We start from the raw sequence: 26,679 nt of genomic DNA, 5'->3' as shown, positions 1-26,679 counted from the left end.
CCAGGAAACATTTCATGCAAAAATGGGATTGATAAAGGACAGAAATGGTATGGACCTAACAGAAGCAGAAGATATTAAGGAGAGGTGGCAAGAATACATGGAAGAACTGTACAAAAATGATCCTCATGACCAAGATAATTATGATGATGTGATCACTCACCTAGAGCCAGACATCCTGGAATGTGAAGTCAAGTGGGCCTTAGAAAGCATCACTATGAACAAAGCTAGCGGAGGTGATGGAATTCCAGTTAAGCTATTTCAAATCCTGGAAGATGATGCTGTGAAAGTGCTGCACTCAATATGCCAGCAAATTTGGAAAACTCAGCAGTGGCCACAGGACTGGAAAAGGTCAGTTTTCATTCCAATTCCAAAGAAAGGCAATGCCAAAGAATGCTCAAACTACCGCACAGTTGCACTCATCTCACACACTAGTAAAGTCATGCTCAAAATTCTCCAAGCTAGGCTTCAGCAATATGTGAACTGTGACCTTCCAGATGTTCAAGCTGATTTTAGAAAAGGCAGAGGAACTAGAGATCAAATTGACAACATCCACTGGATCACGGAAAAAAACAAGAGAGTTCCAGAAAAACATCTATTTCTGCTTTATTGACTATGCCAAAACCTTTGACTGTGTGGATCACAATAAACTGTGGAAAATTCTGAAAGAGATGGGAATACCAGACCACCTGACCTGCCTCTTTAGAAACCTATATGCAGGTCAGGAAGCAACAGTTAGAACTGGACATGGAACAACAGACTGGTTCCAAATAGGAAAAGGAGTACGTCAAGGCTGTATATTGTCAGCTTACTTATTTAACTTACATGCTGAGTACATCATGAGAAATGCTGGACTGGAAGAAGCACAAGCTGGAATCATGGGAGAAATATCAATAACCTCAGATATGCAGATGACACCACCCTTATGGCAGAAAGTGAAGAAGAACTAAAAAGCCCTTGATGAAAGTGAAAGAGGAGAGTGAAAAAGTTGTCTTAAAGCTCAACATTCAGAAAACGAAGATCATGGCATCTGGTCTCGTCACTTCATGGGAAATAGATGGCGAAACGGTACAAACAGTGTCAGACTTTATTGTTTTGGGCTCCAAAATCACTGCAGATCTTGATTGCAGCTATGAAATTAAAAGACACTTACTCCTTGGAAGGAAAGTTATGACCAACCTAGATTGTATATTGAAAAGCAGAGATATTACTTTGCCGACTAAGGTCCGTCTAGTCAAAGCTATGGTTTTTCCTGTGGTCATGTATGGATATGAGAGTTGGACTGTGAAGAAAGCTGAGTGCTGAAGAATTGATGCTTTTAAACTGTGGTGTTGGAGAAGACTCTTGAGAGTCCCTTGGACTGCAAGGCAATCCAACCAGTCCATTCTAAAGGAGATCAGTCCTTGGTGTTCATTGGAAGGACTGATGCTGAAGCTGAAACTCCAATACTTTGGCCACCTCATGGGAAGAGTTTATTCATTGGAAAAGTCCCTGATGCTCGGAGGGACTGGGGGCAGGAGGAGAAGGGGACGACAGAGGATGAGATGCCTGGATGGCATCACCAACTCGATGGATATGAGTTTGAGTGAACTCTGGGAGTCGGTGATGGACAGGGCGGCCTGGAGTGCTATGATTCATGGGGTTGCAAAGAGTTGGACATGACTGAGCAACTGAACTGAACTGAACTGAATTCCATCATGTATACCCCACCCTCATGATCTCATCTAAACTTGAGTATCTCCTAAGGGCCCTTCTCCAAATGCATCACATTGAGGGATTAGAGCTTAGTCAGTCAGTCTTGTCCACGCTTTGTGACCCTATGGACTGTAGCCCACAAGGTTCCTCTGTCCATGAGGTTCTCCAGGCAAGAATACTGGAGTGGGTTTCCATGACCTCTTTCAGAAGATCTTCTCAACTCAGGAATCTAAACTGAGTTTCCTACATTGCAGGCAGATTCTTTATGCTCTGAGCTGCCAGGGATGCCCATTAGAGCTTTAGCATATGAATTTGGCATGATGTGTATTTGCTCCTCTGTCCATGAGTTTTCCAGGCAAGAAAACTGGAGAGTGGGTTGCCATTTCCTCCATGAGGGGTCTTCCTGACCCAGGGATCAAACTTGTGCTTCCTGCTTCTCTGCATTGGCAGGCAGATTCTTTACCACTGTGACACCTGAGAAGACATATGAATTTGGGGGCATACAATTCAGTTCACAGCACCAGCTGACTCTAACTTTCTTTGGAGTGCTCTACTTCTTCCCTTTTCTGTTCTTTTCATCCCCTTCCCCCATCAAATAAGCAATACAACACAAACAACAGATATTTAAGTTATGCGATACTGTATGCCAGATACTGTTCTAGAAGCTTGGTATGTATCAACTCTCTTAATCCTTGCATAAGCCAGAGGTCAGAACCATTATTATCACAGTTTCACATATCATAAAATTGAGAGTGAGCGATTGAGAAACTCCAACAAGGTCAACCAAATCAGTGTGCTGAAGGAATCCTAGAGATGTGAGAGGCGGCTGGATTAGGGAGATGCAGACTGAAATGAGAAGGGTGTTGCAGGCAGGGGAGGGGCCGTGAGTGGGGGTGTGGCCAGAGGCAGGCAGAAAGCAGGTTCACAAGAGCGTGAGGATGTACCACCCTCCTGGACCTCCCTCCTTGGACCACGCACTGCTTCCCAGTGCTTTGCATGGGCTCAACCCACAGCTCTCAAATGATTAGCTCATCTGTTATGAGATCCAAACTACATTTTCAGAGCTTCTTAGGAAGATCCATGTTTCCATGTCCTGAGAATAACTTGCAACTCCTCTCATAAAGTTATCTGAAAAGAGAAACCTATTAAGAAAATGGAAAAGGAGGAAGACAGGTCACCTTGAGGCTAACTTCCAAGGAAGTTTACTCACGTAGCTTTTAGGGAGGGTGTATCCATATTTGTGGAAAGGAAAATTGATGGCAGCAGTCCTGAGGGTTGTTTCTCTGAAATACGGTCATTGGCCAAGGAACATTTTATGAACACTGCTTTAAACAGAATTGTCAGGGGAGGAGCCCCTGCAATTACGGCCACTGTGGATGAAGGATCTGTATTCAAAGACATCATTGTGAAGATTCGGGCGAAGGGGTAGAATTAGTGAAATAATAGAAGTTAATTTCTATTTTCCTCTATCTGAGTGAATGAGGCATATAATTAAGTCAAATCACCTTCACCCACTTACAAGCATGCTGAGCATGTGCACATATGCACACACACATACACAGACCCTCTTCTGTGTCTCTATTCATAGCCACTCACACCAGAAGAGCACTGACACAAAAATAATCAGTTTTCTGTGGAAAGAATCACACCTTTTTTTTTTTTTCATCCCACACTCACCACCATTTGGTGGCTTGACCTGTTCCTTTATTAGGAACCCATTCAAGGTTCCTTCCTGGTAACAATGGTGATTGTTAAATCATTCCTGATGCTTTAGATAGCAGTTGTGCATTTCAGTCCCAACCACATCAAAGGGAATTGTATAAGCTTAATTCCATCAACATGCACCTGCAATGATAATACTTCATGCTTGTGTGTAGCTCAGTCACTTCAGTTGTGTCCCATGGACTGCAGTGCACCAGGCTCATCTGCCCATGGGATTCTCCAGGCAAGAATACTGGAGAGGACTGTCATTTCCTCCTCCAGGGATCTTCTGATCCAGGAATTCAATGCTCATTTCCTGCGCAGGTAGGCAGATTCTTTACCACTGAGCCACCCAATAATGTCTTAAGGATATAGATTTTTCCCAATGAAGAAACTAACAGCTAATATAAATGAAGATACCCTATCTCCTGGCTGCAGAATTGCCTCGATGAAAACACCTTTTCTGTGGGGAAAACTGCCTTTTTCTCTGCATGTTTTCTCGGCTGGACATTCAGCCTCTGCTCATTTCTGAACTAAACTATCTGGCAAAGCTGACAGATTCTGAGCCCCAAGGGGTTGATGAAGACCACAGACTCTGCCATGGGCAACTCAAGTTCCTGTCTGTCTCAGGGCTGGGACTAGAGTGAGGCAAGTGAGACAACTTAGGGATAATATTTAAGGAGGTGCCTACTGTCAGGTCCTACAAGAGTCAGGTCCTTATATTTTATACCCTGGGCACCTCACTTACCCTGCTCAGTCCTGATCTTTCTCCAGGTTTTGAAAGTTCCAAGCCTTGAGTCATACTTCTTACTGTGAAATCCCTAGTGCTTTGGGGGAGACATGACACCAGGCCACCATTTCCCTCTACAATGCCCCTCCTCCTTCCCAAAAGATTTGGCTAGCATTTTTTTCAAATTTTATTATTAGAGTATAATTGCTTCACAATGTTGTGTTAGTCCCTGCCATACAACAAAGTGCGTCAGCTATATGTATACATAGAGCCTCTCTCCCACACACCACCCCCTGTTCCACTCTCTAGCTCATCACAGAGCACCGAGCTGAGCTCCCTGTGCTAAACAGCAGCTTCCCACCAGCTATTTTACACATGGTAGTGTATATGTGGGGAGAAGGCAATGGCACCCCACTCCAGGACTCTTGCCTGGAAAATCCCATGGACGGAGGAGCCTGGTAGGCTGCAGTCCATGGGGTCTCTAGCAGTCGGACACAACTGAGCAAATTCACTTTCACTGTTCACTTTCATGCATTGGAAAAGGAAATGGCAACCCACCCCAGTGGTCTTGCCTGGAGAATCCCAAGGATGGGGGAGCCTGGTGGGCTGCCGTCTGAGGGGTTGCAGAGAGTCAGACACGACTGAAGCGACTTAGCAGCAGCAGTAGCAGGGTATATGTGGAATCTAGAACTACGGTACAGATGGAACTATTTGCGGGGCAAGAGTAGAAATGCAAATACGGAGAACGGATATGTGACACAGTGGAGGAATGGGGCGCCTGAAAAATTGGGAGCATAGCTTCCAGCATCTTAACCTATGTCTTAGGCAGGTCCTTTTTCTTCTCTTAAGAGACACTATTTGCTGGATACGGGATCCTTCCTTTCTCTTTGCTGCTGATGGCAAAGTTCTCTGGGGTAAGAACCAAACTGTCCACCTGTGGTCCTTGGAGTATACACATCTTAGTCAAGATTAGTATGAGGACAGTGCTTATCAGCCTTTTAGAATCATTACTATCCACTTCCCGGCCAGCTCCCTAACGAATGGAGTACTGAGTAGAGTTTCCTGTGCTATACAGTATGTCCTAGTGGACCTGCACTCTCTTTCAAGGAACTGTCCTAAACTCTAGACTGGAGTCTACAGGAGATGAGCATGCTCATTTGGCCACAGTTCTAAAGCCACATTCTCAATCATTTACCAGTTCAGTTCAGTTTAGTTCAGACTCTCTGTCATGTCTGACACTTTGCGACCCCATGAATCGCAGCACGCCAAGCCTTCCTGTCCATCACCAACTCCCAGAGTTCACTCAAACTCATGTCCATCGAGTCGATGCTGCCATCAAGCCATCTCATCCTCTGTCATCCCCTTCTCCTCCTGCCCCCAGTCCCTCCCAACATCAGGGTCTTTTCCAGTGAGTCAACACTTTGCATGAGGTGGCCAAAGTATTGGAGTTTCAGCTTCAACATCAGTCCTTCCAAAGAAATCCCAGGGCTGACCTCCTTCAGAATGGACTGGTTGGATCTCCTTGCAGTCTGACGGACTCTCAAGAGTCTTCTCCAATACCACACTTCAAAAGCTTCAATTCTTCACCGCTCAGCCTTCTTCACAGTCCAACTCTCACATCCGTACATGACTACTGGAAAAACCATAGCTTTGACTAGACAGACCTTTGTTGGCAAAGTAATGTCTCTGCTTTTGAATATACTGTCTAGGTTGGTATTAACTTTCCTTCCAAGGAGTAAGTGTCTTTTAATTTCATGGCTGCAATCGCCATCTGCAGTGATTTTGGAGCCGCCAAAAATAAAGTCTGGCAGTTTCCACTGTTTCCCCATCTATTCCCCATAGATGGGACCAGATGCCATGATCTTCGTTTTCTGAATGTTGAGCTTTAAGCCAACTGTTTCACTCTCCATTTTCACTTTCATCAAGAGGCTTTTTAGTTCCTCTTCACTTTCTGCCATAAGGGTGGTATCATCTGCATATCTCAGGTTATTGATATTTCTCCTGGCAATCTTGATTCCAGCTTGTGCTTCTTCCAGTCCAGCATTTCTCATGATGTACTCTGCATGTAAGTTAAATAAGCAGGGTGAAAATATACAGCCTTGACGTACTCCTTTTCCTATTTGGAAGCCGTCTGTTGTTCCATGTCCAGTTCTAACTGTTGATTCCTGACCTGCATACAGATTTCTCAAGAGGCAGGTCTGGTGGTCTGGTATTCCCATCTCTTTCAGAATTTTCCACAGTTTATTGTGATCCACACAGTCAAAGGCTTTGGCATAGTCAATAAAGCAGAAATGGATGTTTTTTCTGGAACTCTCTTGCTTTTTCCATGATCCAGTGGATGTTGGCAATTTGATTTCTGGTTCCTCTGCCTTTTCTAAAACCAGCTTGAACATCTGGAAGGTCACTGTCCACATCTTGCTGAATCCTGGCTTGGAGAATTTTGAGCATTACTTTACCAGCATGTGAGATGAGTGCAATTGTGTGGTAATCTGAGCATTCTTTGGCATTGCCTTTCTTTGGGATTGGAATGAAAACTGACCTTTTCCAGTCCTGTGGCCACTGCTGAGTGTTCCAAATGTGCTGGCATATTGAGTGCAGCACTTTCACAGCATCATCTTTCAGGATTTGAAATAGCTCAAGTGGAATTTCATCACCTCCACTAGCTTTTTTCATAGTGATGCTTTCTAAGGCCCACTTGACTTCACATTCCAGGATGTCTGGCTCTAGGTGAGTGATCACACCATCGTGATTATCTTGGTGGTGAAAATCTTTTTTGTACAGTTCTTCCATGTATTCTTGCCACCTCTTCTTAATATCTTCTGCTTCTGTTAGGTCCATACCATTTCTGTCCTTTATCGAGACCATCTTTGCATGAAATGTTCCCTTGGTGTCTCTAATTTTCTTGAAGATATCTCTAGTCTTTCCCATTCTGCTCTTTCCTTCTATTTCTTTGCACTGATTGCTGAGGAAGGCTTTCTTATCTCTCCTTGCTATTCTTTGAAACTCTGCATTCAGATGCTTATATTTTTACTTTTCTCCTTTGCTTTTCACTTCTCTTCTTTTCTCAGCTATTTGTAAGGCCTCCTCAAACAACCATTTTGCTTTTTTGCATTTCAGTTTCTTGGGGATGGTTTTTATCCCTGTCTCCTGTACAGTGTCATGAACCTCCATCCATAGTTCATCAGACACTCTATCTATCAGATCTAGTCCCTTAAATCTATTTCTCACTTCCACTGTATAATCATAAGGAATTTTTTTAGGTCCTACCTGAATGGTCTAGCGGTTTTCCCTACTTTAGTCAATTTAAGTGTGAATTTGGCAATAAGGAGTTCATGATCGGAGCCACAGTCAGCTCCCAATCTTGTTTTTTGCTGACTGAATAGAGCTTCTCCATCTTTGGCTGCAAAGAATATAATCAGTCTGATTTTGGTGTTGACCACCTGGTGATGTCCATGTGTAGAGTCTTCTCTTGTGTTGTTGGAAGAGGATGTTTGCTATGACCAGTGCACGATCTTGGCAAAACTCTATTAGCCTCTGCCCTGCTTCATTCTGTAGTCCAAGGCCAAATTTGCCTGTTACTCCAGGTGTTTCTTGACTTCCTACTTTTGCATTCCAGTCCCCTATAATGAAAAGGACATCTTTTTTGGGTGTTAGTTCTAAAATGTCTTGTGAAAGTGAAGGCGCTCAGTCTTCTCCAACCCTCAGCAACCCCATGGACTGCAACCTTCCAGGCTCCTCTGTCCATGGAATTTTCCAGACGAGAGTGCCGGAGTGGGTTGCCATTGCTTTCTCCAAAGGTCTTGTAGGTCTTCGTAGAACCAGCAGTAAAACTAATCATTTGATCTCCATCTTTCCCATGCCTTATTGCCTCATTGCTCATTAGGATATCAATTAAGAAGGGGAAAACATAAGTACGATTTTTATGTTCCTTAACACTCTGACAACATAACTTCCTCATGTTGGTTGTAGGTTTTCAAGAGCACACATCATGAGTTACATCCCATCCACTCTTCTGGAATTTAATATATTGCAGATAGTTGACACTGAAGCTCCAATACTTTGGCCACCTAATGCAAAGAGCTGACTCTTTGGAAAACACTCTGATGCTGGGAAAGATTGTGGGCAAGAGGAGAAGAGGGTGGCAGAGGATGAGATGGTTAGATAAAATCGCTGACTCAATGGACATGAATCTGAGCAAACTCAGGGAGATAGTCGAGGATAGGGAAACCTGACGTGCTGTAGTCCATGGGGTGGTAAAGAGTCAAATACGACTTAGAGACTGAACAACAACAAAACTGAAGCTGGTGTGTTTCATTAAATATGTTTGGATAACTGATGATAGTTTGATAAATCAAATATTTCTTTGAACTTCAAACTGATTTTGAGAAATACTGATTTCAATCTTGACTCTGAGATATGTAAGCTGTATTCTCCTGAATAAGTTACTTCTGTGGTCCTCAGTTTCTTCACGTGAGGAATGAAGATCAGTGCTCTATATATCTGAAGGTTCTTTCAGCTCTGCTGTCCTAGGGTGCTGTAGAGCAAACATACAGATATGATGTAAGCTAAACATTTAAGGGGGTGTGATAGGAGGCAAGGAAAGAAATCCCGTGGGATGTCCATAGTCCTGAACTACAAGTGTTTAGTGGGGCAATATTGCTTCTTTTCAATTTCTTAGAACCTGGATGACAGCTGTGCAATTTTTCCCAGGAATCCTGGGGTAGCTAGGAAAAGAGTAAAAGGTGGGAGAAAAGGGATGAATGAGAGAGGGAGGGAATGAAAAAAGAATGAGGGAGAGAAGAGGGGGATGACCAGGGAAAGAGAGGCAGAGAGGGGACCACAGAGAGGCAGAGAGAAACAGAGAGATGGAGACAGAGTCAGTGAGTGGGAGAATCAGAGACTCTGAGAGATGAAGACAGGGATTCAGAGACAAAGACATGTATAGAAACAGGTGGTCAAGAGGAAGAGAGACCAAAGGATAGCCCCAGAAAGATATGGAACATAAGAGGGTCACAGAAAGAATCAGAGAAAGAGAGAGAGAGAAACTCAGGACCTGCTGATGAGACACAGCCACTGAGAGATTTCCAAAGATGAAAAGAGGGAAAGGAGCATTTAATAACCTTTGCAAATGATCATCACTCCAGAGATTCTTCCCTCGCAGGTACTCTGGGAGAGGGAGGGAGCCTTGGCTCTCTCCGTCTCTCTCCTCCAGGGCTCCGATTATGCACAAAAGACAGTTATTTGAGTTCTGGGTGCTGTTAAGTGCGCTCTTGCCTTCACTTACAACGTGCTTAGAACACGATGTTCCCTGGGAGATGTCATGTACTGGAAACTCCCCGAAGCCAAGAATAGCAGGGGCTGCCTGCCATCCTCCTGAAACCATGGCACCGCCAAGAACGGGAGCATGTTCACACTGCAACTTCATGAGTTTGCAGCTTTGGTTTAATAGGCTCAACAGCGCCAACACCAAACAAATCTCTCCCTGGCCTGGAAGCAGCCCCACCCCCAGGCTGAGCTCCTAAGAAAGCACTTGCTTAGACGAGGAAGCCACAAGTGCTGTGAGGAGCAGACGTACTATGGGGCCTTTTTGACTCGTGTCTTCCCTCAAAGGAGACTGAGTTCTTTATTCTTCTTTGCTTTTCTGGATTTCAGGGGCTCCCAGCCTGAGTGGTAAGTGAAAGTGAAAGTGTTAATCACTCAGTTGTGTCCCATTCTTTGTGATTCCCTCTAGGCTCCTCTGTCCATGGAATTCTCCAGGCAAGGATACTGGAGTGGGTAGCCATTCTCTTCTCCAGGGGATCTTCCCAACCCAGGGATAGAACCTGGGTATCCTGCATTGCAGGCAGATTCTTTACCACCAGAACCACCAGAGAAGGCAAACCTCAGTGATTGTTGTTATTGTTTGGTTGATTGGTTATGTCTAACTCCTTGTGACCCCATGGATTGCAGCATGCCAGGCTTCCCTGTCTTCACCATCTCCAGGAGCTTGCTCAAACTCATGTCTATTGAGTCAGTGATGCCATCCAACCATCTCATCCTCTGTCATCCCCTTCTCTTCCTGCCTTCAATCATTCTCAGCATCAGGGTCTTTTCCAATGAGTCAGTTCCTTACATGAGGTGGCCAAAGTTTTGGAGCTTCAGCTTCAACACAGTCCTTCCAATGAATATTCAGGGCTGATTTCCTTTAAGATTGATTGGTTTGAATCCTTGCTGTCCAAGGGACTCTCCAGAGTCTTCTCCAGCAACACAATTCAAAAGTATCAATTCTTCAGTGTTCAGCTTTTTTTATGATCCAACTCTCATATCCTTACATGGCTACTGGAAGAACCATAGCTTTGGCTATAAGACCTTTATTGGCAAAGTGATGGCTCTGCTTTTTAATACACTGTCTAGGTTTGTCATAGCTTTCCTTCCAAAGAGCACTTGAGGGATCTCAATTCCATTATTTTCAAACTATGAATAATAAAACCTACCTTGCTTGCTTCTCAATGAAGGCCTAATGAGTTAAACATGAAAATGTTTTTGCAAATGATTCAGTTCAGTTCAGTTCAGTTGCTCAGTCGTGTCCGACTCTTTGCGACCCCATGGACTGCAGCACACCAGGCCTCCCTGTCCATCACCAACTCCCAGAGCTTGCTCAAACTCATGTCCATTGAGTTGGTGATGCCGTTCAACCATCTCATCCTCTGTCCTTCCCCTTCTCTTCCTGCCTTCAATCTTTCCCAGCATCAGGGTCTTTTCCAATGAATCAGTTCTTCGCATCAGGTGGCCAGAGTACTGGAGTTTCAGCTTCAGCATCAGTCTTTCCAATGAATATTCAGAACTGATTTCCTTTAGGATGGACTGATTGGATCTCCTTACAGTCCAAGGGACTCTCAAGAGTCTTCTCCAACTCCACAGTTCAAAAGCATCAATTCTTTGGTGCTCAGTTTTCTTTATAGTCCAACTCTCACATCCATACATGACTACTGAAAACACCATAGCTGTGAGTAGACAGACCTTTGTTAGCAAAGTAATGTCTCTGGTTTTGAATATGCTATCTAGATTGTTCATAGATTTTCTTCCAAGGAGCAAGTGTCTTTTAATTTCACGGCTGCAATCACCATCTGCAGTGATTTTGGAGCCCCCCCCCCAAAATAAAGTCTCTCACTGCTTCCACTATTTCCCCATCTATTTGGCATGAAGTGATGGGACAAAATGCTGTGATCTTAGTTTTCTGAATGTTGAGTTTTAAGCCAACTTTTTTACTCTCTTCTTTCACTTTCATCAAGAGGCTCTTTACTTCTTCGCTTTCTGCCATAAGGGTGGATTATCATCTGCATATCTGATGTTATTGATATTTCTCTCAGCAATTGTGATTCCAGCTTGTGCTTCATCCAGCGCAGCATTTCAAGCCAGGCTTCAGCAATACATAAACCGTGAACGTCCTGATGTTCAAGCTGGTTTTAGAAAAGGCAGAGGAACCAGAGATCAAATTGCCAACATCCGCTAGATCATGGAAAAAGCAAGAGAGTTACAGAAAAACATCTATTTCTGCTTTATTGACTATGCCAAAGCCTTGACTGTGTGGATCACAATAAACGGTGGAAAATTCTTAAAGAGATGGGAATACCAGACCACCTGACCTGCCTCTTGAGAAATCTGTATGCAGGTCAGGAAGCAACAGTTAGAACTGGACATGGAACAACAGACTGCTTCCAAATAGGAAAAGGAGTACGTCAAGGCTGTATATTGTCACCCTGCTTATTTAACTTGTATGCAGAGTACATCATGAGAAACGCTGGGCTGGAAGAAGCACAAGCTGGAATCAAGATTGCCAGGAGAAATATCAATAACTTGAGATATGAAGATGATACCACCCTTATGGCAGAAAGTGAAGAGGAACTCAAAAGCCTCTTGATGAAAGTGAAAGAGGGGAGCGAAAGAGTTGGCCTAAAACTCAACATTCAGAAAACAAAGATCATGGCATCTGGTCCCATCACTTCATGGGAAATAGATGGGGAACCAGCGGAAACAGTGTCAGACTTTATTTTTGAGGGCTCCCAAATCACTGCAGATGATGATTGCAGCCATGAAATTAAAAGACACTTACTCCTTGGAAGAAAAGTTATGACCAACCTAGATAGCATATTCAAAAGCAGGGACATTGCTTTGCCGACTAAGGTCCGTCTAGTCAAGGCTATGGTTTTCCCAGTAGTCATGTATGGATGTGAGAGTTGGACTGCGAAGAAGGCTGAGCACCAAAGAATTGATGCTTTTGAAGTGTGGTGTTGGAGAAGACTCTTGAGAGTCCCTTGGACTGCAAGGAAATCCAACCAGTCCATTCTGAAGGAGATCAGCCCTTGTTGTTCTTTGGAAGGAATGATGCTGAAGCTGAAACACCAGTACTTTGGCCACCTCATGCAAAGAGTTGACTCATTGGAAAAGACTCTGATGCTGGGAGGGATTGGGGGCAGGAGGAGAAGGGGACAACAGAGGATGAGATGGCTAGATGGCATTACTGACTCAATGGACACGAGTCTGAGTGAACTCCGGGAGTTGGTGATGGACAGGGAGTCCTGGCGTGCTGCGATTCATGGGGTTGCAAGGAGTCGGACACGAATGAGCGACTGAACTGAACTGAACTATCCATCAGAGGGCAGACAGAATGAAAACCACAATCACAGAAAACTAACCAATCTGGTCACAAGGACCTCAGCCTTGTCTAACTCAGTGAAACTATGAGCCATGCCACAGCCACCCAAGACAGACAGGTCATGGAGGTGAGTTCTGACAGAGTGTGGTCCACTGGCGAAGGGAATGGCAAACCACTTCAGTATTCTTGCCTTGAGAACCCCACGAACAGTATGAAAAGGCAAAAGGATAGGACACTGAAAGAGGAACTCCACAGGTCGGTAGGTGCCCAATATGCTACCGGAGATCAGTGGAGAAATAACACCAGAAAGAATGAAGAAATGGAGCCAAAGCAAAAACAATACCCAGCTGTGGATGTGACTGGTGATGGAAATAAAGTCCGATGCTATAAAGAGCAATATTGCAAATGGTAAGAACTCAGTAATTTGCCCTTATTTCAGTTTGCTTCCAGTATCATTACAGTGGAAGTGAAGTCGCTCAGTCGTGTCTGACATTCTGCGACCCCATGGACTGTCGCCCACCAGGCTGCTCCGTCCATGGGATTTTCCAGGCAAGAATACTGCAGTGGGTTGCCATTTCCTTCTCCAGGAGATCTTCCTGACCTAGGGATTGAACCCTGGTCTCCTGCATTGTAGGCATACGCTTTACCGAGTGAGCCACCAGGGAAGTCCACAGTATCATTTACTCAGGGCCAATAAAAGTGAGTTCTTTCTAAGTTCCATGAGGAATAGTGCCTGGTTACACAGTAGGCATTTAATCCATATTTATTGAAAAAGGGAATATTTGTGGTCCCTTCCCTTGAGTCTATTTTCATCTGTCCATTCTAATACCTACCTGATTTCTGAATGTACAGTTTTCTCTTCCTTTTCGAGTCAGACCCTCACATCCTTGGACTAGAGGATCAGAGTTCCCTCGCTTCTCATGATCTTCAGTGCTACCCTGGACCAGGGCAGTATTTACACTCTGGCCTCATCAACACCACTGTCTCTAGGACTCGAGTTCCTCGAGGGTTTTTTGACCACACTGTCTTCCTCACTTCAAACTCACATTTCATATCAAATCAACAGCCAATGAAAATAACCTCTCTGTGTGCGAAACAGGCCATGAGAGAGGAAGAAATTTCTCAGCCATGTTGGCTTATTTAAAGGGAAACACTCTGCCCCTAGGGTCTTAGAGGAGTGAGAGGAAAAGGAAATAGAGGATCAGCCCCCTAAGGAAGGAGTAGAGTCCAGGTCACTCTGTCAGTTGCCCTTTCTACCTAATAGTGGCCCTCTCAGTCCTTTTAAACACAGACCTGGGGCTCAGAGCTCAGTTCTCTTATACTTGCCAAGGAGACCAGCAATGCCCCACCTGTGAGGATGAAGAGGATGTCCAAATATCTGGAAAATCCCTAAGGAGAAGCAGCACTGCTTTTGTGCCCTCTGACCACCTCCCCTGGCATAGCCCACAAATAAAAATGGCCTCGAAGTTCAGGCAAATTTTCAAGCCTTCACTGTTAATCCTTTTTTAATTGACATAGAATGTGCCCCCAACTATTAATGGAAGCGCACTTTCCAGAGTGTAATTAAATGTTCTAATCACATTTCTAGCATTAAAAATGGTTTTAGGTCTTGTTTGGCTTTTTTTTTTTTCCTAACGAGTTGTTTACTCTGCTGATAACTACAGTATGGACGAAAGGGGAGATATAAAAACAGCTCCAAATACTCAAAAAGAAATAGCTTTGCTATTGATAAAAATAATAACCTCTGGAAAGCAGGGGGTGGTGAGAAAGCCTAAATTTATTGCTGCTGTGTTGAATGCACAAATGTCACTTCCTTAAAGAGGGAAAATTAGTTTTTAAGCCTGGTTTAGCAGCCAGAATCTCAGGCTGTCTGCATAATATTGGATTTTCCAAGGCTTCTATGATGCCCTGAGGTGGGATGTTTTGCATGCAAACTGCGAATTATATAATGCCAAAAATGTTATATAAGGAAAAGATAAAGACTGGGTTCGCATTTCTTTTTCTTTTTTTCTCAGTCTCCTCTTCCTCCTTTCTGGCCCTTCAACTCCAGCTGACGTTTATTGAGCACCTATGGTGTCTTAGATGCTCTTCTATCATTTCAAACATGCGACAATCATTTAAAAGAGAGAGAATTATTCCACTTTGGTGGATGAAGAAACTGGGATTCAGAGAGTCTAAGTGGCTAAGCCATCCTGTAAGCTCTCTACACTAGAGCTTTTCAAAGTTCAGCATGTATGAAAAGCCCCCAGATGGCTGTGAAAATGCAGTTTGCTGGGCCCCACTCCCCAAGTTTATGATTCAGAAAGTCTGGGTGGGGCCCAGGACCTTGTATTTCTATCATGTTCCCAGGTGATATTGCTGCTGCTGGTTGGGGAATCCACTTTGAAGAGCACTGCTTTCCAACGTGGTACCCCTTCCTCAGGTGTATCAGCCTCGTTGCTGGAAGGGATTCCAAGAGGTCTTTCAATCCACATCTCTGCTTTAGCAAGGTAAAATATTAATTAGATCTGTGTTATAGGTGAGTCACTAGAGAACTGTTGACAGCAGAAGGAATGTCTTAACGCAGGCAGCCAGGTAGTCAGAACCAAGTTACTCACATTTATCATTAGGTTGAAATTTAGCAGATAGAACATTCTTAAAGTTGGGGTTCATCCAATAAAAGAATTGCCCATTATACTCCCTATCTTGTGAGCCAAGCCCCAGTGAGAGGTCAGCTAACTAGTTAGAAACAGTTGCTTCCAGACACCACGATCCAAGGCTTTCACCCACCCATGACGAGGGGTGAAGGTAGTGGAACAGGCCAGGGATTGGAGGCAAGAGGGATTAGTCTTGACCTGAATCTCAACTTCACTGAGGTCTTTATTCCTTCTAGAAGGGGCTGTTCAGGTTATTCACACAGTCTTGACGAAAGACCAGCAATGTTGAAGGAGAACATTCATCATTTTATCTTAAACTTGTATTTGTTGTTGTTTAGTCACTAAGTCATGTGGACCTCTTTGCAACCCCATGAACTGAAGGCCACCAGTCTTCTCTGTCTGTAGGATTTCCCAGGCAAGAATACTGAAGTGGGTTGCCATTTCCTTCTCCAGGGGATCTTCCCAACCAAGGGATCGAGCCCACATCTCTGGCTTGGCAGGCAGATTCTTTGCCCCCCTAATACACTCTGAACTATATTTTTAACAATGTTGTGAGCTATTTTCCTCCCTTTGTACTTTTGCATTTGCAAAAAGTTTACTTGAAAAAAAAAGACTTAAATATTTCAAGATAAACATTTAAATAAGGTCTGATGTTTGTAACTCTCTTTTATTTCTTCAAAAGAGAGTGACCTGGGCCTCACTCTCAACACTGAAGAAATTCTAATCATGATTCCTGTGGGTCTACAGCAATCACACTTCACAAAGCAGCATTTATCAATGTCTAAAGGAGAGAAGAACTGCAGAAAAATCCTGGATATGTGTGCAAGCCCACACCTCTCCGGGCAGCCCCCACAGAAGGAGCACGGCCTTGTACATTGTCTGGCTATAAGATCACAGAAATCTCTTGTCTGCAGAGATTCCAGTCAGCCTCCAGCCTCACCCTCCCCATCCTCCTGAAATCAATGCTCTGCACTGTGCCAGGATCACTGCAGTAAAACTCAGATCTCAGCATTGTATGCCCGTGTGGCACCCTCCAGGGGACACTGGTATAGGACAGACCCCATCCCTAAGCCCAATTTTCTCCTCTGTCAGTGATGGACAGTGCTGGCTTTGGTTGCAATCCATCTCCAGGTTTACATGAAAATGTATTATTGTCAGTCACTGAGTCACGTCCGACTCTGCGCAACCATAGACTGCAGCAAACCAGGCTCCTCTGTCTTCCACTCTCTCCTGGAGCTTACTCAAATTCATGGCCATTGAGTCGCTGCTATCTAACCATCTCATCCTTTGCCACCCTTCTCCTCCTGCCTTCAATCTTTCCCAGCATCAGGGTCTTTTCCAATGAGTCGTCTCTGCATCAGGTGGCCAAAGTACTGGAGCTTCGGTTTCAGCTTCAGCATCAGTCCTTCCGATGAGTATTCAGGGGTGATTCCCTTCAGAATTGACTAGTTTGATCTTCTTGCAATCCAAGGAACTCTCAAGAGTCTTTTCCTGCACCACAATTCAAAAGCATTACATGAAAATAACTAGTGTATAAAGCCACAATCTAGAAAAGCAGACATTACCATCTAGGATTCCACCTCCATTGTTTGAATATGGCTGCAATGAAGAAGGAAAAGAAAAGTTTAATCAATGTGAAAACATAAATGCTTTGGTATCTCCATATCCCTGAGTTCCACTTTTGTGGATTCAACCAGCATTAGATCAAAAATATTTGAAATAAAATTTCTAGAAAATTCCCAGAAGGAAAATTTGAATTTGCCACACATTTGCACATCACTTGCAATGCACTAGGTATTATAGTTAATTTAAAGATGATTTAAAGTACGCAGAGAATATGTGTAGGTTATATGCAAATATACACAGTATTCTATAAAAAGACTTGAGCATCCATGGGTTTTGTTATGAGTGGTCCTGGAACCAGTTCCCCTTGGATAATGAATGATGGTAGTTTTTTCTTCATTTTACTTTTTAAATAAAGTCCTGGTACTCCTCCCCATGTGTTCATTGAATTTGGACTTGCACCTTTAAATGTCAGAACATCTCTAGGATGCTAAATCCAAAGATGTGAGTGATACAGAAAATGGGGGAGCAGAGACACTTATCAAAAGGTACAGACTTGGAACCTGCCGCATCCCTCTTATTTCAGCTTGTGGTTCTTGATTGCCATGCCATATGTCTACAGCAAGTGGAACAAGGGACAGGTATGTTTAATCAGATCCTGGGGCAAGGCTCACCATTCACAATAAGTGCAGTGTGCTGAAGTCACTATGCAAACCTGGTCAATCTCTTTCTCTGTGTTGAGGCCTCAAACTCCTTACCCCTCAGTTTCCTTCCAGTTCTGCAGTTCTGAATCAATAAAAACCATTCGCCTTTCTTCATCCTTATACCTTTCACAGTCAAGAGGTAAAGAAAATGAATCTTTGTGTTTTTTTTTTTTATTCTTCAAGATCTAAAGTACAACTTAGTTTCTTAAATTTCATGACAGCTTGCTTCTATTTTCTCTCTCAATTTTTTTTTCTTTTGATGGTGCTCCATGTGGGAACATGCCCCTTGCATTGAAAGTGCAGAATCTTAGCCACTGGATCACCAGGGAAGTCCCACCCATTCTCTTTCTCGGTCCTTTCTTATTTCTCTTTTCTTTCCTCCATTCTGGTCTCCTTTGTTCTCTGACTCCTCCCCTTTGCATTCCCTGAGTGGCCTTTCCACCCCTCAGTGCCCTTCAGATTGCAAGGTAGACAAAGCTACTTGGTCAAGTGTCACAAGTATACTGAGTGAACTAGGAACCACCAAGGGTCTTTCCGGGTATCCTCATCTATAACCTGGGATGTTTGGGCCAAATAATCCTTTTGATCCTTTTCTCTATGTAATGCTTTTAGAAGATTTTCCCCTCCACATGAGGACAGAATTGTTGATGGCACCCTTGTGCTCTTTCCCGCCTTCCCCAATGTCACCTTCTGCATTCTCTTTCATCTTGCTCTGTAGATATGAGGTTTCCCAGGACTGCTGAGTGGACCCTTCTACCTGGCAGGAGAGGAAATAAAGGCCTCAGACACTTCTTGGCAAGTGAACAGAACAGCTAAATAGTGCCAGCAGTGACTGATGAGCAAGTTGCAATTCAGCAACCAGAGGAACTTAAGGGCACTTGAGTAGTTCTCAGACAACAGACTAAGGGCAATGAGCATGATGAATCTATTAATGATGCATCTTGTCATGGAAAATGAATGAGCCTTGACATGAGCTTTATAAATGAGGGCATGAAGGGACAAAGAGGCTTTGATGTTTCAGACTTGAGGGATACTTCTGGCCAAGACAAGTGAAATCATGAGATGGGCAGGCAATGGCTTAAAGAACACAGTTCAGAGGAAGACATGGTTATGCAAAGAGTAAAATGAACCATAAGCTCAGAAGCACTGCTTGCTCAAGTCTATTTTACTCCTATCTTAGTGGATACTTCTTGGTGACCATGGTCCCCATCCTCAGAGCCTTGTTAAATTCTTTGTTCAACAGCAACTCCATTCATGGTGGAAAGAGTAGATGGTGGTGATTCTGATTCAGCCTGAGTCTGATGTGAAATGTAAGGTCTCAGATGACAACATGAACACTTCTTTGCCTGGTCCTTGTGGGCTCCTCAGCCCTCATCTCCATCCAGGGCAAATATTAAGCTGATATGCACTGATTCATATATTCCAGTTGGCAGAAAGTTGAAATGTTTCTATACTATTTGCTAAATAGTCATGGCCTGAACCCCCAGGATATCCCCATCACTTGCCTTGTTCTTTCTTCAAATAGTCTCCAGAATTTCCCAGGATTCCACTAACTAGAGTGATTATCTGGTTCTCCGGCTATGTTACCTGGATCTCCTGTTCCTAGGCTACATTTGCCTTCTGTCCCAGTCAGTTGGAGTTTGCAGCAGACAGAGATGGACTGCCCAGATCCTCCTTCACTGAACCACATTCCATTTCTTTTCTTTATTTTTAATTGGAGGATAATTGCTTTACAATGTTGTGTTGGTTTCTGCCATACAAACAGCATGAATCAGCCGTAAATATGCATGTGTCCCCACCCTCTTGAGCTTCCCTCCCACCACCTCCGCCATTCCACCTCTCTTGGTCATCGCAGAGTACCAGGTTGAGTTCCCTGTGCTATACAGCAGGATTCCACTGACTTCTCACTTTATCATAAGAAATCTCCGTTCAGTTCAGTCACTCAGTCATGCCCAACTCTTTGCAACCCCACAGACTGCAGCACACCAGGCTTCCTTGTCCATCACCAACTCCTGGAGCTTGCTCAAACTCATATCCATTCAGTCAGTGATGCTATCCAACCATCTCATCCTCTGTCATCCCCTTCTCCTCCTGCCCTCAATCTTTCCCAGCATCAGGGTCTTTTCCAATGAGTCAGTTCTTCTCATCAGGTGGCCAAAGTATTGGAGTTTCAGCTTCAGCATCAGTCCTTCCAATGAATATTCAGGACTGACTTCCTTTAGGATGAACTGGTTGGATCTCCTTGCAGTTCAAGGGACTCTCAAGAGTCTTCTCCAGCACCACAGTTCAAAAGCATCAAACTTTGACACTCAGCTTTCTTTATAGTCCAGCTCTCACATCCATATATGACCACTATAAAAACCATAGCTTTGACTAGACAAAACTTTGTTGGCAAAGTAATGTCTCTGCTTTTTAATATGTTGTCTAGGTTGGTCATAGCTTTCCAAGGAGTAAGTGTCTTTTAATTTCACGGCTGCAGTCACCATCTGCAGTGATTTTGGAGCCCCTGCAAATAAAGTCTACCACTGTTTCCACTGTTTCCCTATCCTTCTGCAAGACATCTATCCCAGGCTTCATGTGTCTTCTGAGAATCAGAACCATCCTCTTCCATATCAAATAAATGAGCAAGATGTGGTTTAAGAGCCTGGCCATTTCAGCTCAGTGGAGAGTCTTCCAATAGGCAGTATTTTCACTAGAGTGTCCTGGGGACTGGCGAAAGTTCTGCTGGACCTGGATCTTGGGGCCACATCCCCCTGCCCGATCCCCCTTTCTCCTTCTTCCTGTCACAGTGAACACATACTGAACATTTGATACATCTAATTCTGCCTCAGAAGCTACTTTCAGAGAACCTAACCTACCACAGTGTAAAACCATTAATTTCAGTTGCGTCAAAACCAAGGGATAGGCACTAGGCAGACATGTTTTTTGACAGACCCCCCCAAGTCTTGCTCTCATCCCCATACCTGGTATTCCTTTTACAGGACAGGAGTTGGACTTGTGTGATGACAGATTGGGACCATTGGCTATTAGTATTTGAGGCATCTTTTCCACATCTACTTATCCACTACTCCACTTTGTCCATTGTACAGGATGTTAACCTGGCTTAATAGAAATTTATGTCTAAAATCTTCAACTGTACAAGAAGAATCGAAGTGAGGTCACCGATGATAATACTTTATAGACATATTTTATGCAGCCAAACTTTTGTGTTAACTGCAATGTTCTATTTTAAATCAGCTGTCTGGGGGAAGGCTGATAGAGCCTCAGTGTGCTCATTGTTCCTCCCGAATGCAGCATTCCAATGCCCTGGCTGATTGAATGAACCTTTGTGCATCATTGCTCTGAGCTTTATCTGCATCACACTGATAACAAGATTAAAAAAATACCGCAATGTAGGGGAGGTTCCGAATTTGCTTCTTCAAGGGCATTTTCTTATAAGGATAATGAAAATATTGGCTATGAATATTTAACTCACACCATACCTAATTTCTAACCCTATTTTAACATCTTGGTGGGTTTGTTTTTTGTTTTTTTTTTTTTCCTTTTCAGAATTATAGATGGAATAGCTGCACTCAGCAGGTGGGCAAAAGAAAAGCCCCCTGAAGACTCCTAAAAATCAAAAATGTTTGATAAGGATCATATACCTACTAAAGATCCATATTTCACTTAATAATACCTTTGAAGTGCTTTTATGTCCTTCTATGTCAATGCCGGAGACCTAAGAGATGCCGATTTGATCCCTGGATCAGGAAGATCTCCTGGAGGAAGAAATGACAACTTACTCCAGTATTCTTACCTGAAGAATCCTATGGACAGAGGAGCCTGGCAAGCTATAGTCCGTAGGGTCACAGAAGAGTTGGACATGACTGAAGAGCTCACCATTGAGTGGCACAGACAAGTAAATATCAATAGCAGGATTAATGCCTGAAACATTAGTAAGTGCTGAATAAATATCTGCTGGAATATAAAGTGAAAGTGAAAATTGCTCAGTCATGTCCGACACTTTCCAGGCCAGAATACTGGAGCGGGCAGCCTTTCCCTTCTCCAGGGGATCTTCCCAACCCAGGGATAGAAGCCAGGTCTCCTGCATGGCAGGCAGATTCTTTACCAGCTGAGCCACAAAAGTGAAAGAACAAACAAGAAGTTATTGAGGCTGTGATATTTGAAACATTCTAGAATTTTGGATCTAGAGAGAAGCTCCTAGAATTATTTATTTTACAGGTGTGGGGAAAGATTCTGATAATGTTCCAGATTCTTTTTATGACCTTATCAGTTTTTATGACTTCCTATTTCTGATTTGTGTACAGTTCACCCAAGTTGCCATGACTGATGTAAGTACCTGTTTCTCAGAGCAGCCACTTTGAAGAACTAAGTTAATTTTGATACTTCTGTTTGCTAAAACCAATTTCATTATTTAAACACTTTATTCTCTGTGAGCTTGTTTGGTTTCCACTGCTATAAAAGTAGTGAATAAACTGTGAGATTCCTAAAATTACAGAACTACGGGTCTATAGGTACTTGGACTGGATTCTGATAAGAAAAGGAAGGGACTTCCTTTCCTACAGCTGGGATATAGCTCTAAGAGACTGATCCATCTCATCACCATGTTGTGCTGTTAGAGATTTTGAACTTACTAAAGTGATGTATTAGCAACATAAAGGAGAAAAAAAAATGGCATGGATACCATACCGTATGAACTTCCCAGGTGGTGCTCTTGGTAAAGAAACTGCCTACCAATGCAGAAGACATAATAGACACGGGTTCAGTTCCTGGGTCAGGAAGATCCCCTGGAGGAGGGCATGGCAACCCACTCCAGTGTTCTCGCCTGGAGTATCTCATGGACAGAGGAGCCTATTAGCCTAAGTCCATAGGGTAGCAAAGAATTGGACATGACTGAAGTGACTTAGCAAGCACACATCCTGCTGTATATAACTTCAATAAAGCTCTTTCAACCATTTCCTCATCAAAGAGTCCATTATGTTTTGGGTCTAGCCAATCTTGCAGACTCCCCAGGAGACCTACGTTTCATCATGGAAAGAGTCAATAATGTGTTCCAAGGTTCAGAACCTCAATTTTTACCCAAGGTCCCAGGAACAATTTCTTCTGACTCCTATGACTTCCATTTACTTCTGACTTGGGAATCAGAGAACCAAGTTCAAACTCTTTCTAAACTTATTCTCTCAAAATATTTTCCTGACAGATCCAGATGTGAAGTCCAAAATCTTTAAGATATTTTTTTTCCTTTTAATGTCAAATTTAAAGACTTGAAAAATTATTTCTTAAGTAGCCATGTTATTAGAAAGATATCATTAAGATAGTAATACAAAACAGCAGAAAACTCCAAAATAATTTTATTTTTCTTCATCCCTAGCAACCTATTTCTATGTTTGTCTAACATAGGAGAGTGAGCTTGTATTTAATGACTACATGGTAATCTGGGACAGGAGAGTAGAAAAGAGTTTCTAAAATATATTCATAAAGATAATGATGATGTAGTATATGTTTAAGTAGATTTTAGAACTCTTAACAGGTTTTCCTTTTGTTTAATTCTCACAATAGCCCTGAAAGGGTTGGCTAGGTGGATAAGCAAATTTTTTTTCCTGCTTGTGCTCAATCACTAAGTCATAACCAACTTTGTGACCCTATGGACTATATAGCCTGCCAGGCTCCTCTGCCCATGAAATGTTTCCCAGCATGAATGTTGGAGTGGGTTGGCATTTCCTCCTCCAGGGAATCTTCCCTACCCAGGGACTGACCCTGTATCGCCTTCATTGCAGGTGGATTCTTTGCCATCTGAGCCACCAGGGACGCCTGTAGAACAATTTTGTTGTTGTTCAGTCGCTCAGTCGTTTCCGACTCTTTGCCAGTAATTATACTCAAATTAAAAAATACATTTAAAAGTGCAAAAAAAAGTTAATGGAAAAGTACAATAACCCAATATAGACAGAACAGCAAATAGTACAGACCTTCCTGAACAAAGTTTTGAAGAAAGGACACAAGGAGTTATGATGACTTGAGATGCTTACAGAGGGCAAAAGGATTATGAAACAAGTAATGGAAAATGTTGGGAAGACCAGCTCTGAGCATGTAACCTTTTGCAGATCTGAGGACTGTGCAGTTTCTTCCTTGCTTTTATATATTTATTTAATGTATAATAAGACTCTTGAGAGTCCCTTGGACTGCAAGGAGATCAAACCAATCAATCCTAAAGAAAATCAGCACTGAATATTCATTCGAAGGACTGATGCTGAAGCTGAAGCTCCATTACTTTGGCCACCTAATGCAAAGAACTGACTCATTGGAAAAGATCCTGATGCTGGGAAAGACTGAAAGTAGGAAGAGAAGGGAGTGACAGAGGATGAGATGGTTGGATGGCATCACCGACTCAATGGATCTGAGTTTGAGCAAACTCTGGGAAAGAGTGAAAGGCAGGGAAGCCTGGCGTGCTTCAGTCCATGGTGTCAAAAAGAACTGGACATGACTTAGCAACTGAACAACAACAACAACGCCTTATGAAATCAAGAAAAAAACAGAATCTGATCAGCCCAAGTTCTTCCCAAGCACCACCTTCATCATTAGTACCAAAATACTTTCTGTTTTTTCAGTTGTTCAGGTCTTGGCAAATATGTTATTTTATTCCTAAAGACCCTTCCTTGAGATTTTTCTTCAGAAAGAAACCTGTCAAAGTCTTCCTGATACCCCAGTTAAAAGGTTATGACTCCCTCCTATTTGTTCCCATTTTATCTGCCATCAATCCTGAATATTCATTGGAAGAACTGATGCTGAAGCTCCAATATTTTGGCCACCTGAGGCAAAGAACTGACTCACTAGAAAAGACCCTGATGCTGGGAAAGATTGAAGGCAGAGGAAGAAAAGGATGACAGAGAATGACATGGTTGGATGGCATCACTGACTGGATGGACATGAGTTTGAGCAAGCTCTGGGAGTTGGTGATGGACAGGGAAGCCTGGCGTGCTGTAGTCCATGGAGTCACAAAGAGTCAGAGAAGATTGAATAACTGAACTGAACTGATCTGCTTCTGTTCCACCATCCTAATACTAATTAAACTCTATCTGGGATTAAAGCACAAGGTGAACTTCACCTTCACTTGTCATCATATTCTTTGAGAGCAAGAATGATATCTTTCTCAATTTTTATATTCCCTATTGCAGTTAGCATCATTGCCCTGCACATGTTAAATGTTAAATAAATATTTATCCATTAAAATACAAATGAATAAATGGGTTTAAAGATAGATCTCACATATAAAAATAGTTGTGTTTGGAATGAAAAAACTTTAAGTCATGATTTTTAAAACTTGCTTCAAAAGAGCTGAAGTCTAGAATCAGCTCTTGATTCAGTTATAGGAAATTGATGCGGTTGAAAATAATAAATGATAAAACAAAGGCTTTAATTTTGTTTGCAAATTGTCTGGTTACAGCTTGACCATTATGGACAAATAAACAGTTACTGTCAGCCCCAGTAAACTGTAAATGCTAACTAAATATAGCAATCTGAATGGCATTGCATTATGTAAATAGTATTGATTTTTTGTGTGTGTTTGTATTAAGAGTAAATCACTGTTAGAAAATAGCCTTCCTAGTCAAGCATTCTAATTTAAACCTTATTATTTTAAATATCCCCCAGAGCAATCACATTATATTCCATCCATATATTCCAGGAGAGTATACTGAGCATATGTGTGCACATGCGCACACACACACACACACACACACACACGCACTATAATCCTGACAGTTTGCAGCTTGTCTAGTCTGATTATAAAAACTCTTCTTAGGTCAAACCGCACCCCCTCATTAACCCCTCTCTGTTCATGCCCACTCAAGTTATCTTGTGGAACACTTACTGTCACTAGCCCAGGTTGGACCCAATATCTGTATTTGCACCATCATTTGATTCTGATTTCCCTCGTGGGTCCAATGGTAAAGCTTCTGCCTACAATGCAAAAGACCTGGGTTCAATCCCTAGGTCAGGAAGATCTCCTGGAGAAGAAAATGGCAACCCACTCCAGTATTCTTTCCTGGAAAAACCTATGGAAGGAGGAACCTGATAGGCTACAGTCCATGGGGTAGTAAAAAATCGGACATGACTGAGCAACTTCACTTTGATTCTGTAAACTAATTGTTGGTTCAACTGAAGGTAAGGAAATTCGATGGTGATGAGCCTAGAAAGCTTGTTTCAAGTATTGGGGTGAGGGGAATCCCACCTTGAGCTCAAACTGGATATATATGAGTGGGACAAAACTAGAAAAATATTTTTTCATATGCCTTCGGGGGTGGTACAGGGATGAGAAGAAATGGCCTTTGCAGTTATTCAGTCACCAACCCCATGGACCTGTGCCAGCCCTGGATAAAGAGAGGCTGTTCACTCTTAGCCCTGAGATGCAGGGACACAGCCTCACTGCTTCGGTACCCAGAGGAAATGATGTTGAGGACTGACATTGAGGACAAAGAGCTCCAAGTGCTTTGATGTTCTGAGGTGGGAGCACACACCCTGCAGTGCTGACAGTGTCTGGAGAAGCAGCAGCCTTGGGCAGAGACTTTGATGTTCGATGCTGTGCAGAGTCCAGGGGCTCTGGGTACAAGGCCTCTCTGACCTCCACATCTTCGATAATAGGAAGTAGCCTTCATTTATCCTCCCTGACCTTCACTGAATTCCAGTGGGCAGATGGGAAAGGAGGGGGTGGGAGACCAGGGAAAAACAGTCAAGGGCAGCCTTAGGGCAAGGGCCTGTTTCCCCATGGATGGATACACACAATATCTTTGAACTATTTTGCAGAGCCTGAAATCCCCTCTGGGTGGAAGAAGTTAATGATTAATGATGGTATGCTGCCCACAAGCATGTAGACCCCAGATCAGCTGACCCTGAAGGTTGATGATGCAGACTTCTACTTCACCACCAACCCATCAGAAGAATGTCCACACCTTGATCATGTTGGACATTTAATATAAAACTTCTCACTATCTTCCCCAAGTAAGGACACATTATTTTGGTGGC

The sequence above is a fragment of the Ovis canadensis genome, chromosome 6 (genome assembly GCF_042477335.2).
Source record: "Ovis canadensis isolate MfBH-ARS-UI-01 breed Bighorn chromosome 6, ARS-UI_OviCan_v2, whole genome shotgun sequence".
Lineage (NCBI taxonomy): Eukaryota > Metazoa > Chordata > Mammalia > Artiodactyla > Bovidae > Ovis > Ovis canadensis.
The sequence above is the reverse complement of the archived record's forward strand: the minus strand, read 5'-3'. Positions refer to the sequence as shown.